We start from the raw sequence: 13,391 nt of genomic DNA on the forward strand, positions 1-13,391 counted from the left end.
TGCCTCCGCTCTCCCCACACACTGCAAGATGAGAGGAGTTGATACCATTATACACCTACACCAAGGAAATTGGGAGAAATTAAAAACAAAACCTTCCCACTCTCCCTCTGCGTTAGCGTGTGCTTATAGCACCCAGTGACATTCATCTCCATAATGGCACTGCCAAGGAAAGATTACCCAGGCTGATTTTGCTAATGCAACCTGACTATTGTTTATGTGCTTGTGATAATTAACAGTCGGAGGCACAGGGCAACAGGACTGCATCAAGCTGGCCTGAAATGCGGAGATCAGTTAATGCTGGGCTTTCACCAGCCGCCCACTCACTGTCTGAATGATTGAGTGACCGCCAGGGGTTGGAAGGCTCGGTGAAAAAGTTGCTGTAGTGTGTAACTTTAGAGCCGGTGTATTCTGCTGAAAAGTGGTTCCAGACCTTCTCTTGATGCCGTTCTCTCCCCATACTGGTGTTTGATAATACCCTAAAAGGCCAACTTTGGAACGTCTATGATCAGATTACACATAACGTGATGTTTCATCTTGGTTCTTTCAGTATTTATCGATAAGAAGCAACTTTGCTTGCCCTAAATCAAGCTTTTCACTCCATGTCTGACTTAATCATATTAGGGCTGAAAATAACCATCTTTGTCTTAATTAGGCAACTTCAGAAAACTGTGAAGAATGTCCATCACAATTTACCAAAGCCCAAGGTGAGGTAATGGAACATCTTGCTTGGTCTCACTCAAATATATTCAATTTATTATAAAATGTATGATGAGGAATAGCAGATTTCACATTAGACTATCAGAAAACAGCAAATATTTTGCATTTTATGCTTGGAAACAATTAATGACTTTTCAAAACAGTGGCAGAATCATTTGCTGAAGATCATTAAATCAAGTAATCACCTGATCTCGATCATTTGATGTCCATCTTTTTCTTGTGGCTTACAGGGAACCATGTCGGCTCAGCAAAGTTTTAAATTTAATTGGGACTGAATCCAATTATCCAGTAACTATCTTTGATACAGCTTGCCCAGTCATGTGGAGAAGGAAGTCGTCTGGTGCAATATTCTCGTGAAGGTCACAGAAGTTTGATTTGGAAGTGATTGAATCAGAGGTAAACGTCCTGGTGATTCATGTTTGGAACAGAAAACTGGAGAGTAAATAAAGGGGAAATAACGCAGGCTAAGCAGCCTCGAGTTTGTGGGTGGATGATGTGGATGGATGTGCTATAAGCGTTGCCCCCCCCGCCCCCCTGAAGAAGTTTGGCCCAACTTCCTCTTATTGATCAGTTGATAAGTGAATGCTGCTGAGCTGACAGATCAGGCTAAAAGCGTTGGCTGTAATGGAGCAGACTTGTTCACAACTGCTCCACTCTGGGGCTCTCGGTCAATCCTAAAGCCTCCTGGGATCTTATAGATATTTAGGCATCACTGGACTCCACCGACGCTCACATGCAGACATACATTTGCATGCTCGCACACAAATGGCACATACTGCACGTTGTCTTCGGGGGTAACTGCTCAGATGGACAAGCTACTGACTGTTTCACCTGCATCCAAGCTTCCACTATCACCCATCTGTCAGAGCGGACAACGCACGGCGCACCAGAGGCAGGCGACCCGCTGGTCACCTCGGTGGCAAACGTGTCAAACGTCCAGCTGAGTCTGAGAGACACTTAAAGCTGTCAATCTGTTCCAGCCCCCCTTCGAAGATAGCAACGCCGGTGGTGTGAGAGTGTGGCGGTCAACACAAACGGACACCAGACGCCCACCTGCGTCATCACTAACAACTCTTATCTTCTCCATTCTCGCTCTCATTCATTGCCCTCCCACCTTTTTCTCTTCATCCCAGGCTCTACTTGTATATTACATTTCACCCACTCAGAGGAAATGGACACTCTTCCCATCAACTAGCGGGACCTGGGCTGCACTCAGGCACTCAGATGTGCAGACTGCAGGCCTGGGAGACAATGAGGCACTTAGTACCTGAAACATCTGACCGGAAACCCTCTAACTGTCCTCTGATGAACTTTTACGGAAATATGTAACAAGGAATGTTTTTGTGTTACACTTTTTTGGACCTTTTTGCGTCTCCTGACTTTTTGTCTCCTCTCTGTCTCGCTCACTCTCATTATATTTCATCCTGTTGGCCACAGGCTGGTCTCTGTATTATTATGATTGTGCTGCTTCGGATTAATAAATCCTGGCACTTGGCTTTTCTTTCTTTCTCCTGTCCTCCCTCTTCCTCTCCGCTTCATCACGACTCTCTCCCTCTTTTAATCTGCCACCCTCAGTCACATTATAACCTGCTCTTACCCAGCATCTCTCTGCACTGCAGTGTTTTGTAGACTTTGTTTGGGTCCTGCCCTAGGATCAGGACACACGGCTCCGTCATCTGATGCAATGCCCTGCTCTGCCTCAGAGCTGCTGAGATCAGCACAGGCTTGACACGCAAAACCAACTGGCAAAGAAAACAGTCTCTTGTCACCTTTCAGTTAAAATCGCACATTTAAAATCCCAAGTAGGTCATCTGTGTGACGAGTGTTTGAAACTGGGAAAGTTATGGGGCGGTCTGGATCTGTACTGAGTCAGAGAGACTGAAAGAACCATACTTTCTGAGTTGCCAAAAAAAGATCAAATTTAAAAAATGTCCATCACACCAGAGAAGAGCTTGGTTTAGCCAATGGACATTAACATTTTTCCATGGAGTCTGGTGTAAGCTTCCTGTTACTGAAGCTGGGCCTCTGGGACTAACATTACTAACCAATATGGCAGGACGAAGGAGGGCCCAGGCGGGGTTTGAACCCTCGTCTCCCGGGTAAGAGTCATGTGCGTGGACCATTCGACCAAATGGACATCCCTGTGGCCAAGTAGCCAGGGCACATGATCAATTGGAGGCATAGTGACAGGACCGTCAACCGTCACACCAAGATGAGCACCTCACTCAGCAAATTACAAACTTAACGTTCGGATAGTTCCATTTTCTTCATGCTAAGGTGATATGAGGAAGGCTAATACTGTGATAATCACAATGTAATTAATAAGCGGTGTAACATGACACAACTTTATGAGACAATGGTGTAGAAAATGTACATCACTTAGGATTTAGTAAAATTCAACACTTTAGGGTATATAGACTAGTTGTCTACTTACCAATCCAATCTCACTGAAGATGGCAGAACCTTCTGACAGTTTCTTGTTGTGTTCATTAAATCTGCTTATGAATGCCTCTTATGAATATCTAAGCCCCGTCTTTTAATCAAACAAACAAAATTGCGAAGACCAAAATCCAAACGCAATGTTTGGATCCCTGCACCAGCAAAGTAAGATGTACTAGAAGTATCTTTCTCCTCTCCTCTCCTCCTCTTCCAGCTTGACAGTGTGACTTAAGCAACTGAACCAACAATCTTAAAAATCCTCTGAAGTGATCAAGCTGACATGTCTTCCCACTGAATATAAATGTGAAGGTTAATCAACAGCAGAATGAGGGAGAGGCTTGGAGTCGAGATGGGCTGATGGGGGAGAGCAGGAGATAATTCTTGATTTAAGTAAGCAGTAAATGAAGGTTAAGCAAGAGAAAGGCAGACAGATGCTAGCCAGATTGAAGCTAAAACCTTGAGTGAGAGTAGAGGAGGGGAGGATAAAGAGAAGATGGGGGGGAAGGCGATTAGGGCACAAGCTGCCTTTTAAAGATACTCGAGTGTATATCAGCAGTAAGTACGCTAATTCCTAATGTGCATGTATGCAACAACACAACTGTTTTCATCCGTGCGTGTTTGTGTGTCCTATGTGAGTGTGTGTGTGTGTGTGCAGTAAGTTTTGGAGCGACAGACAGACAAGTGAACAGAGATTTCCTGTCCTCCTACTGACCTAGTTTATGCAGACACACATGCACACACTGCTGTGATTCCAGGCGCACAGAAGGAAATACGTGGTAGACAGTCAAGCGACACACAAACAAGTTATCATCGGGGTCCGTCTCCTGCCGTCAGCACTCACAGCACGACTCTGTGGCATATTTTTCATCAGCGTAAAGCATCAAAGCAATGTCAGTCATAGAAAAATGGGCCTGAATAGACGACGCTGGCATTAATCCTATTGTCTATGGAACAATGTGAAAGAGTGATTCAGACACTTCTCCTGATGAGGGCTTATGAAACAGTCCTACATGACAGACAGATCTAAACCACCACTGGTGCAACTGACTGTCAAAATCAGGTCAACATGTGTCTAATGATGGATTTGAAGTCATGAAGATTGATCATTTATGTTTACCGTTTCTGCTTCCTGTTGAAATGTAGCTCCAAACATCTCAAGTGAGGTTTGGATCATTCCTCCAGCACCTATTTAATGTCTGAGTTGTCAAAAAAAAAAAAAAAAAAGGTGCATCCACATATAAGTGGGCAGTGGCGATCTCACCGCAGACACTGCTTTTTCTCAGGCTTTTGGCGCTGGAACCATGTATGTGGTTAGTGGGCTTGAAAACTCCAGACATTCCTCTAGAAACATTCAGAGAGAGACTAGCCAAGTTCCTGGCACCATCTGCCTTGCTATCCCTTAATGTAAGCTCTGGGGAACAAAATGCACACACACATACAAATATACACACAGACACAGACACACACGCACTCAAAGTCAAATTCAGGGGATTAAGGTTCCAGTGCGGTCCATTTCACACTCACACTGAGATATTAAAACTGAGCACCATGGGATCAACAGGAGAATATGGAGATGGAAAGTTCCATAGTCACTGATCATGATTCACTCGCTTGGTTAAAGGGGCCCTCCACCATTTAAACCCTGCTGTTTCATGGAAATATCAAAAGAAATTCAACATAGCAGACAGATATCCTGGATACCCTAAAAACACCAGTTCAGTTCACTCAGAGTGTCTATCATTAAATCACTATAGTTTGTAATAAACTTCTGTTAGAAATGACTCAAGTCCCTCCAAGACATAGCTATATTAACTTAACCTACAGTGACAGAGATGAGATAGTAAAATACTAGATTAATTGGGATTTAAACTTCAACACCAAGGACTCAGTAGGGATTACTTTTCAAAAGTATGTAAATACTCCTGAGTAAATAGGCAAAGATACAAAGACACACACACACACACACACACACACAATCACACACTTCAAAACAAGTTTGTGCAGTTATTGTGTTATAGTGCAGTTAGGACATTGTGTTGACTTCCAGGCTTAACTAGGACCTGAGTAATGGGGGTTTCCCCTCATTAGGACTGGTGTCTCGTCCCCATGACTCCCATAAAGGTTGGTGTTTATAACAGGAAAAATGAACACACACACACAGACCACCACTCTTCTGTGCATGAATCTGAATGACATCTAACTATTGATGTCACCAATAGTAAATATTATTGATCATCACTGAGCCATTAGAGGCACCGATTGGTCCTTGTCTTGATTTTTTAAGACATTAATACAATCTGTCAGGTAGGCTGCACAACATACAGGGCTAAACACTTCACTTTATAATATCTACAATGCCTTATTCATATGAGGACTGTGGCTCAAACCAACAATGCCTGTATTTCACTGAATGACAATGGTGTAGTACTCACATCTTTAAAGTGAAAGAAGCAATAACACAGAGTAGAGATACTCCTTAACAAGTGAAAGCCCTGTCTTGTAGCTAAAGTAAACTAAAACATTTTCCACTCTATTATTTTGACTTTTGTATCAACACCTAGATAGAAAAGCACTTACATGACCTTCGAGTGTCTATGTGGCAATTTGTTTAAGTGTGTGCCCAGATAATCATAGTGATGATCAACACTACCTTTTCAGCCTCTTTGGCAGCAGGCAGCACACATACTGGGTACTGCTGATCATCACTATGATTATCTGGGCACACACACACACACACACACACACACACACACACACACACTCTAAAGAAAGAAAAAAAAGTGAGTGCAAGAGAGGCTCACACTTCTATTGAGGGGTAAACAAGGCAGCCATTAAGCCCGAGGTGGCTGAGAACACAGAGCAAATTAAAAGCGATTGTGATTCCATATGGCAGCTGTGGCAGTGCCAGTCAGGAGGCATGCGAGGAGCGCAGGAGACGGAGCTGTGCTGCCTGCTGGGCTGTGTGGATGTGGAGTCTCTCTTCCTGGCCCCAGTCTGCCCTGACATCTCTGGTACTTTCAGCTCTGCGCCCTGGGCTCTTGCTGTTTTTCACGCTGGCTGTGCACAAGGTCACTTCTGCTCTGAACTGCACGTAGCACAGGACTACTGTATGTACCTAAACAAGTCAGATGTGAATAGTGGGTATAGGGATTTGTTTGAACCTTCTGGCACGCAGCTTCCCCAGACATGGCGTCAGATATAGGCTATGTCTTTGCACATCCAAGTCTTCAACACAGCCTGATGTGTTGTGTATCCAGACTGAGCTTTTAGCAGCAGTTCAACGTGTCACTAACACGCAATTTAACAAGAAGCGAAGCGCATCGCTCATCCTCATCTGGCACACTGCTGTTGACCTGCACATGTAAAGATGTGCTGGTACTGTGATTCTCACTCAGACTTGATGGGCTTTCCAGACACATATTCTCATTCCTTTCCATGGCTCTCCACCTCACCCATCGTCATAGCAACAAAACCCAGAAGGAGAGAGAGTGGAGGGAGAGCCGCACAAAAGATTAGCTATCGGAGAGACATGAAATCAACCTGCACGTGGGCACACACACCCTAATCCATGTTGCACATAGGAACATACATATTTGTGTCTGTGGTGCACACACACATACAAACAGCGTATAATCATTTGCATAGATTTGCGTTGCTTATTATACAGTAACACACCACAGATTTTTTTTCACACCTTACGGTTATTTGTAAAACAATACGGGGAACACAAAGGATGCTTTTTAAAAGCTAATTCCAAATTCAAGAAAGCCATCTGCACCTGTCAGCTTTTGTCTGTTTCAAATCAAATCCTGCATCTGGAGCTCCACATACGACCATTAGGAGTGTGTCTTATGAATATACAAAAATCCATTCAAGTGGTGCAGGAAGGCCCGGGGCTAAGGTCCACCTGTAATCCACAGTCGAAATCCATAGACTGAACAGTGTTGATGACCTCAAGCACCATCAGCACTAGATTGCTTCATAAAATTGAATGAGGAGATGAAAGAAAACAATAGTAAAAGTACACATACTGCCAGCGGGTTGCTGCTGCAGTCTCTAAAAAGTGTCTCTATTCACGTTGCTCAGTGAACTGCTTTATTACCAAGCCATAAAGCGACTTCATGTTTTCCTCTTCTTGTCAGTTGTCAGCAGGTGTCATTTGATTGTAAGCACAGGAAAGCATCTTTAAAATCCGACACAGCCTTAGTAGCTTTAAAAATATCACAGCAGTGGTCATTTTGGTTTGGCTGCTATACTGAACGAAGCGGTTGCATAAAAACATTTTTTTTTACATGAGGGAGGATATGACACAACACAGAACCCATGAGGGACATTACAGTTATATCTGTGTCTTAACCACCGAGCCATGACTGCTTTTAAGCCTTAACAGAGTAGCTGCAGGCTGTATCTGAGCCGTGTGTGGTAACAATCAATAGTACCTGCTGATCAACCAACAATCCATGTCTTCTGCTGACAGAAGAGAGGAAAACGGGTCAATTTTAGTTTGCTAACAATGGTTTGGAACAGACAGAGACAAGGGGAAAAGTTTATTAAGAGGCCGACCGTAGGGATGTCTTGTCTCTTTTTTTTCTCCCCTCTATCTCTTGTTTTCTTTCATCGCTAAATTTCCCCCATAAAAACATCTTGTATTATTCCCTCCATAACACACGTTTTCTGCTGGAGTGAACACTGCCAAGAAGATAGTTCAGCTGTGTTTATGAGTGTGAAAGGCGTCCTATTTTACCCAGAATTCACCGTGATTGACTCAGACACTTTTACGCAACAGCTGAACCACATGAACTTGCACGGTTACCCTCTGCTCAGAGAGAGACAAGCAAGAGGGAGAATTCAGGTTAGAAGTCAGCACAACAACAAAGCTCTACGCTGATCTTCTGTCTGCCGTCTGATTCTGGAGACACAGTGTTATCGGAGGCTTTTAACAGGGGGCTGCTTTTAACATGTGCCACTAACAAACTGCACTGTTTGTACAGTCCATTTGAATGCATACAGGGTAACCTTTCCCAGACAAAACAGGCAGTTGTTGACAGTCAGTTAACACTAGAAGCAGCATGCAACGTAGTCAAAGCTCAAGCTCACTCCTTCAGCAACACAACACAACTATCGTATTGCTCTTAATATTGTCGCTTCCCATTGTTTGCTTTGCTTTGTGCAGTGTTTTGGAAAGTTTCTCAGCGCGGCCTCTATCAAGTATACTCTGGGGAGACTTCCAGAGGGGAGCAGCCAGAGTCAGAGAGCCTCTTTAGCCTGGGGGCCACGTTGTAGGCAACCTGCTGCTGAGACTTATAGTAAGAAGTCTTACTGGATGAAAAGATGTGCTGATTAGAAAGTCAACACCGTTTATCCCTTTAGTCAATGTTGCACTTCGATGCAGCATCCTTAGAACTTGTAGACAAGGAGGAGTGAGTAGAAACATAGGAGTAATACCTAAGCTTTGGTATGACAGGGAACAAATGTCACAGATACCCCTGAAGAGCAGAGACGTAAAAAGGCCCATATGGCCTGAAAGTGGGGGTTGAATCGCAGGGGGAAGCGGCTCCTCTCTCCCTCTGCGCTGTTGGAGAATTCTTTCTAAACAAGGTATGGAATGCACTCCTGTGTTTCATAATTTGTTCCCTCATTCTTCTCCTCTGCACGTTTACAAACAGAGCCCTAAGGAAGAGGGAAAAAAGAGAGGGAAAGAGAGTAGGAGAGAGATCTGAGGAGGAGAAATGCACGGGAGCCCTGGAAATATGTCAGGGCAAGGGCATTTAGTAGAGCAAAAAGGAAAGGAGAATGAACTGTGAAATAAAAAAAAAAGGGATATGGTGAAAATTGTGAAAGGCGAGAAGACAAAATTAATAATCGGCTGACCGACTGTGTGCCGGCCAGTCTAAAAGAGAGAGGGAGAGAGATGGGGGAGAGGGATGAAGGGATGAAGGGAAGAAGGAGAGAGAGAGAAATGAGAATGCCCCAGGAATGATCTTAATGCTCCACTTGGTGTTCACATTCCAAGCCGACAAATCATGCAACATTCAACCCCAAAATTCAGACCGGCTGAGTTCTTCATCCAGCTGGGAGACTGGGAGCGCTGGGCTGCTACTGTACGAGTGCGCTCCTCCTGTCTGCCACTCCGTATCTGTCTCTCCGTGTGCCCTTTCCTCTCGTGTATGTTGCAAGAGAGAAACAATATGGAGGAGATCGGTTGCACAGCAGAGAGGAGACGGGGGGTTGGGTGGGTGGGAGGGAGGGTGGGCTGGGATGCAAAGTTTAAAAATATCTCAGACTGCTGAACGCAAGGCTGGGCCACAAGCGGTCCAACGGCATACCTTCAATTTCTGCTATTTCTGTTGCTTTTTCCATAATGTCTGAAGTCTGCCTTATAAGCTGATGACGAGGAAGGTTGTCCGGCTGAGACATAAAAAGACGCACTGGTCCTGTCACCGTAATTTTCCCTCTACATTTGCCAAGGGGGCTGTTTTCTGTCAAAAGCAAACTACAGTATCAAAATGTATTCATAGGTCTTGGGGTTGCAGGTTAGCTATGGAAATCCTTGGGGATCGCGCTGAGGAGCAAGAATGCGTTGCGCTATAGTCTGAAAAGAAGAGTACATTAACAAAAATAATTTTGCTACTATGATGAAGCATTTAATTTTAAATTGGCTGGAAACAGCAGCTAATGAGCCAAATCCTCTGCTGAGCATCGCCAAATAGCTGAAAAGTACGAGCTGTGAATAAAATAACAAGAACACTTTACAAAGAAATGCAATTTAGTGAAGAAGCAAAATGATTAGCTGATTAGTTATTTTGGTAAATCAACTAACCTGACTTCATTGATTTGTTGAAAAAAAAAAAAAAAGGCAGATCCATACAATCACTTCAAAATCTCATGGTCAACACGAATGTAAAAAAGTTTCACCATTTGAGGCAAATTTGTGATTTTGGGTTACATAAATTCAGGATTTAAATGTTCCATAACAGTGAATGTGTTTTTGTGTGTGTGTTTGTGTGTGTGTGATTGCCACACGTGGACAACAAATGGCATGTGAGGTACTTAGTTCCATTTAATGTTCTGTACATTAAAGATGTCAAGTCTTTTTTTATGCTTAGTGTAGGACTCTGTTCTCTCATGTCTTTGCCATTCAACCGTGTGTGTGTGTGTGTGTGTGTGTGTGTGTGTGTGCCATTGCTGGGGGGGATCCTTGTCCTAACTCACTGCATGCATGAGTCAACACCAGCCCCCAACACTCACAAATAAACACACTCATAGATGCACAGGGAGCACATATAAGGAAGAAAACAGAGGAAGGGAAGTAAGTGATAGGAATAGAAAGATACAGGTACTTATAGAGGGAAAGATGAAAATGATCTGCTCTAAAAGTTGTTTTTGTGGCTGCGCTTCTGTCAAGCCAAGTCTTAGGCATAGGTTGACTGCCTCAATACGCAAAACTGACCGCAAACACACGCTCATACAGAGACTTCTTGTGAAGCTAGAACCTACACCTCCCTGCACCATCTTCTACAGGAGAGCCTGTGATAAGGACATTACTATATTTAGTGTACATTAACAGCATAGTTTATATTTAAACAGACTTACACAATGTGTATTAGCCTCAAATGTTTTGCTGAATTGTCAAGCATGACCATCCTCTTTCAGGAAATCTGGCCAATCCTATTTTAGCATGGCCTGAATTTAATACTTAAGAGACAATTCAGTCCAAAACAGAAGAATATATTCAAATATATTCTTTTCTGTATAAGTTGACTATCTTACCTCCACTTCATCCATATGTTTCTATTGTTTGCCCGGTGGCAGCCTGTATTCATGTACGACAGCCTTATACCTCAGGGTGCATCTCGAATACCATTAGGTGTGTGGGAGGCTGTGCCACAGTAAAGATGTGATTTAGAACTGTCCTCCTCAAACATACATTGTAATGTAAATCATGCCTCAACATTATGTTAATTCCTTCCCTCATTTGAAAAACTCTACTCAATAAGGAGCAAACACAGTGTGTTGTCCTGATACTAGAGGTAGCACTTGCTTCATTCTACCTTCCTCTCACTGATTAAAGATATTTCCCAAAATGCATTCCTCCTCCTCCTCCTCCTCCTCCTCCTCCTCCTCCTCGTCCTCAGATCCACTTTGATGAATCCACAGGTTGCATTATTCCTCCGGGCTCTGAAAGCAACTGACTGTGGACAATATCAGAAAATGGCACACCATCTATTTTTAAGTGGTTTGTCAACAGTCTTTACTGGGAAACGTCGGTAATGGCCCTCTGGCAGCCGAACTGCTAATGTGAACTGATACGTTCTTTTTTTCTCCTTTTTTTCATTATATCCATCTCTCCACCTGTCTGTCTTTCTGGCCTTTTCGAACATGCTGAGTGCTGCTCAGATCAATAACCCCCCCTCCCCCTACACCTGTGTTTATATGTCATATATTTCTTCTAACTATTTGTCATGCCTTCTGGCAGTTCTCAGTCCTGTAATCAACATGAAACACACACACACACTGCAACAACAACAAGAAAACACTCATTCGCACATTCACACATTACTCTGCTTAGCTAAGGATTCCTCTGTTCTACTGCTGGTGTTCCTGTTTCATTACACATTGATTACGAGGTGAAAAAAAAAAAAAAAGTGTCAGGACGGTCTGCATAGGGCCATTGAAACCCATTGATTTGCCTGTTTTTCTGACGCACTGCAGTCCCCTCTCAGCATAACAGTGAATGGGTTAGTGGGAGGACTGATGACCATCTTGGGCAAGTAATCTAGTCTGAGTGACAGCAGCTGAAATTACTTTAAATTTAGCTCTTTATTTACTGAGAGCTACATGCTAGCGAGCGTGCCAATGTGAGAGCACGTGTGAATGAAGGCCGGCGCACACATATGGTGTGACATAATGCCATACTGTACAGTGTGTCATCATCATCCAGCAAACAAGTACTCTAAGTGCTATTATTCCTTAGCAGGGAATGAATCACACAGCACACTATAATTTCCTCTCGTGTAAATGGAGTGGCTACTTTAGAATCAATGAATGGTGTAGATCCAGCTTTACTTCCCATACAAGAGATCAAGACAACTTGATCTCACTATCACAATAAAGAGGGAATCCTTTGTTGAATGTTGATACCACTGGCACATGAGCTCACATTGTTTTGTTATGTTTTGACCCCGATTACCTTAGATGCTGCTTCACCTAAGGATTTTACAGACCAACTTGAACCAGTATTTGATCCTGAGACAACATTTGTCTGAAGCCGCAGCAGAAGTCAGACCTGCATTGTGTGTCGGTGTTTTCCTGTAAAACACCGCAGCAGAAACAACAAGTTCCTGTGAGTGTCAGCCCAGGTCAAGCTCCCGTCAGACACGAAAAGAGTCAGTAAATGAGTTTGAAATGTCAAATGTATCAGATAAAGTGTCAAAGAAATAGAGCTGTATAGAGATGGGAGTTTATAGAAAAGGAGAGAAAGAAGTGCTATTGAAAAGAAAAAGTTTACCACTCCATGGCTGCCTCTTTCCCCCCCCCTGACATCGGGTTAATTATAGAAGCTGCTTCTCGGTGGATGATTAGAAGAAGAGTGTGTGAGCTCCTCGGCAAAGTAGCAGGAGCAAATCAGTGGTAGCAACATAGAAATGTACTTTATATGCTCTATGGGGAGGTTTTATAGAGCATGCAGCTCCACATTAATAGTTAAGTAAGGCCCACTCTAAGAGACTACTGTAGTTTTAAAATGTGGCCTCACCAGAGGGGGTGGAGTGCACATGTGTCTCCTGCTCGGATTGTAAAGCAACATCAAGAGGTTTTCTGCCCCCAACTGTAAAATATAAAAACATCTCATCTTGTAATATTGGATCAGAGACATATACACTGAACATTTTTTTAAGGAATCCAGACTGTTGGAATAATGTATGTTTGTAGAGATTTCTTTTAATAGCTTGAAACGTTTCATTCCTCCAATCCCCCGCATGTTTATATATATTATGATCTAAGTGTGTGTGTATTTCCTATGATAACATGGTAGAAGTGCAGTGCGGAGCTGCAGGCGATGGAAAAGGAGAATATCCATTACATAAGAGATTAAACTGAAGGAATTTGAGGTATGTATCCAACAACACTGGCCAATAATATGAAAGCCTCCTCCATGAGCCCCCCTATGTACAGCGGCTCAGCGGGCAGGTCCACTGTTTATGCCTTTGATGTTCGCTTGTAAAAAGGGAACAAAC

General features: G+C 43.3%; 1 protein-coding gene across 4 annotated transcripts in view; it reads right to left on the minus strand.

Moving 5' to 3' along the window:
• Positions 1–13,391, minus strand: part of arhgef25a (Rho guanine nucleotide exchange factor (GEF) 25a) — a 44,431-nt gene that overhangs the window by 17,046 nt on the left and 13,994 nt on the right. The window lies entirely within an intron of this gene.

The sequence above is a fragment of the Trachurus japonicus genome, chromosome 7 (assembly GCF_045865225.1).
Source record: "Trachurus japonicus isolate A0001 chromosome 7, Traja_1.0".
NCBI lineage: Eukaryota > Metazoa > Chordata > Actinopteri > Carangiformes > Carangidae > Trachurus > Trachurus japonicus.